This window comes from Octopus bimaculoides, chromosome 10 (assembly GCF_001194135.2).
Source record: "Octopus bimaculoides isolate UCB-OBI-ISO-001 chromosome 10, ASM119413v2, whole genome shotgun sequence".
NCBI classification, from domain to species: Eukaryota; Metazoa; Mollusca; class Cephalopoda; order Octopoda; family Octopodidae; genus Octopus; species Octopus bimaculoides.
The window spans coordinates 30,691,216-30,694,847 of record NC_068990.1 but is presented as its reverse complement, the minus strand read 5'-3'; positions in this window follow the sequence as shown (position 1 = coordinate 30,694,847).

Sequence of the window (3,632 nt, the reverse complement as noted above, 5' to 3'; positions counted from 1 at the left end):
TTGTATATTTTCATTTTCATTGTTTGAGATTTGGCTGTTATTTTTAGCATGTGGATGGCCGGCTTGAGGGTCTTGTATATTTTCATTTTCATTGTTTGAGATTTGGCTGTTATTTTTAGCATGTGGATGGCCAGCTTGAGGGTATATATTTTTTTTCTTGTTGAGATTTTACATATTTTTTTCAGAATTATAATATTCGTATTTTTTTTTACGTATTTCGCAAAATAAAAGAATATTTCCGGTGGTGGAAACTGATATTTTAAAAATGCGATTTTTGAAAATTTTTTTCAGAATCATATCCTCCATAACCAAAATATATCAATATAGCCATTTTACCCAAAGTTACGACGGCGCTTTTTTTTTTTTTTCATATTCGCTTTCCATATACTTGTTAACATCCCAGGCTGGTTATTTTGTTCCCGAGTGAAGGTCTTTATATTAGCCGTATTTTTTTTACTTCAATACACCAGTTGAAGGGTTACCCCGTTTGGGGTTGGGGTACGTGACTTCAGGTTTAATTATGAAATCAACTTTATTAACCGGAGCCACGATCTTTCTGCTCCATGCTTAGGACATGTTAACGAATAGTAGCATACGTTTGTTAGTAAATAAATGGGCACTGTCATGGTATTAGCTGTCAGAATTGAAAGTAGAACTGACAAGGAACGTTACTCCTGGTTTGAGTTGATTCTTTGACTACTGACTAGCCGGAGCTATCTATCTGTCTGTCTATCTCTCTCTCTATATATATATATCTATCTATCACTCGTTCACCTCTGTTTGTGTCCGTAGAATTTATCAAATTAGAAAACGCAAATTTAATATAAAAATATTATTTTCAACAGAGAGAATTTATCAAAATAGAAAACAAATGAAGTTTGAAGTTTAAAAATAATAGGATCGACCACTCATGACTAGCTAGCGCGACTGCGCGTTCGGGACCACTCTGCTTTAGTAGTACCCTTATACTCTGTGTGTTTTCAAACGCATGGATATAGGTGTCAAATTTGTTCCAATAACTTTCGAATGGTAGATAGAGAGAGAGACAGACAGACAGCTAGCTCCGGACAGTCCATAGTATTAGCTGTCAGTAGCCAAAGAATCAACTCAAACCAGCAGTAACGTTCCTTGTCAGATTTTTCTACTTTCACTTCTGACAGCTTATACCATGACAGTGCCAATAAATGTTTTTTTCTTACATTTACACGGACTCGCTTGTTTCGGGAAGAAGTGCTTCGTGCAAAAATATTGGCCAAAATCGGTCCGGAGGGGTATATGTGAAACATGAATGTTCAAAAAATTTTTTCATAAGATGTCCCGCTATTATTTTGAAGGCAGTCGTGAAAATAAAGAAATTGAAAAATGCTCGAGAAAATCGAACTAACGTGATCGCGCTGATTCGAAACTCCGTTCAAATGAATGCTACTCCTTTGAACTACAAAGAGGCACATGACATAACGACACACTCCAACATTTACTCTACAAGTGCGGTCTCCTCGCATCTTGTACTGTTAGTCCAAGTCTCTGCTCCTCGGAGATATCTACGAGCACATCGCTGAAATAAAGTCATCAAAATTCTTGGTCAAACAAGTCATTAGTGTAGAAGAGGAAGGGTATGTGGGCGATATTACTGAGAGCAGAGTTGAACGAAGTTTATATGCGAGAAATGTTGATACTTTCCATGTTTGACAGTTAAATGATTTGCTGATATCAATGTCAGCGCTTCAACGCAATAATGATCTAATATTGAAGTAAACCCTAATCCCTATTCTAACAGAAAAACCACTAGACTTGGAAAATTGCGCACAAAGATACGGATCTGGGAACTCTTTCTGCATCTACATCATATTAGCGACAAACTCCAACAAGTTAAATATTACATTCAAAAGTCCGACGAGAAAAAATATTTTTAGTGTTGGTATAATCACGATTTTGTAAATGAGAGACCATTTTAGAAATAATGAGTAATGTTTCTAGTGAATTAATCTGTTCAGAAGAAATAAAAATGGTACAGCTATAGATTGCAAAATAATTATAGTTGGCGATTGGAGGGATAATCTGTATATGTTCTCTCGGCCTGCTAAAAAACTGCCAAATCAACTGTGAACCACATTCTCCCGTCATGAAAAGGAAAGGATACAGTATAATAAAATATATCCCTAAATAGTCATGAAAAGACTGGATGGAACAACACTTGACCAGGCGTCTGCTCGATCCACTTTGACTAGGACGAGAGGAAGATTCACAACCAACTGGAAGAAAGATATTATTACTGCAGTTTTTGTAATGATTATAATCTGCTATAAAGCTTTAGCTATCTGTTCATTGTTTAAATCCATCAATATTTTAGAACAGAACAAGGCCTCAAATTCATAAAATTATCAAAGCAGACAAATATTTTTTGGTATTCCAGAATGTCAGCCATTAAAACGTTAGGTTTTACTTCTGAGTTATCTCCCCTCTACCGTTATTGAGCCGACGATGAAATCTAATTTCATGGGAAAACATAAGTTTGCTTTGCAATCACCAAGTCCCGCCTCACGTCAGCCTATTCCGCATTTGAATCTGGAACTACAGTTGGGAAGTAAGTTTTTTACTACACAGCTATGTAAACCCTCACACCTAGAAAATATATTTATGACTTCAAATAGTCTAATATACTCTCAGCTCATTTAATTAGCTTTAATCCTCAGTTTTCCATTTTATTTTAATTTAATCCTTGGATGCTGAAAATGTTTCCGAGTTTCTCCGTGGTATTAACTAAGAGCAGCAGACATACGCAGGTACTTTGTCGTTGGAGTAAGTGCAGCAAGAGCACACACGAAAACTAAAAGTTGCAGAAGAGGTCACAAATGTGTGGCGAAAGATTTCCGGACAATGGAATTAAAATTAAAAAAGAACAGTAATAAACGATTGAAGAACAAATATATAGTGCGTGTGTTTATTTGGCAAAATAAATAAATAAATAAAAATGACCATCTCGAAATATAATATATAAGTATATATTGATTTGGTAAAATGTTTAACGCAACTGAGTTTAATGTTTCGAGGGTTGATATGGTGAATTTAAATATTATAAATGAAATGATTCAATAGATTTTAACTTATTAACCATCAGGTAACCATTGCGATTGGACCTGTGCAAATCATGCCAAGATACACTGAGTAAGGGATTAAAACAAATAGGTGGTTCACAGTGAGATTACAAGTACTCAGATGAATTGATTAAGATTAACTCCAAATTAAGATGCATTTTTTATGAATAGATTACTTGTTAGTGGAAAATATCGCTTATATATAAGCGATATATACCCATTATTATAAACTATATAAATCCTATACTAATTCTTCTTTACATTATAAAAATAAAGCTTACCTTTTATGTGTCTTCAAAATAGTATTATTATATATATCAGCTTATATTTTAAAATCATTTTTAAAATAATTCAAAATAGTTTTCCTGGGCCCAATATATATAATATTCTTAGACTTTACACCTTATCTATAGCCTTTGAATTCAAAATTGACATTACTTCAAGATTTTTGTATAAACTAATTACATTACATTTTTATTATTAACATACTTCTTATTATTAAAATATTATTTAAACTAATATTGATATCTGTAAAAC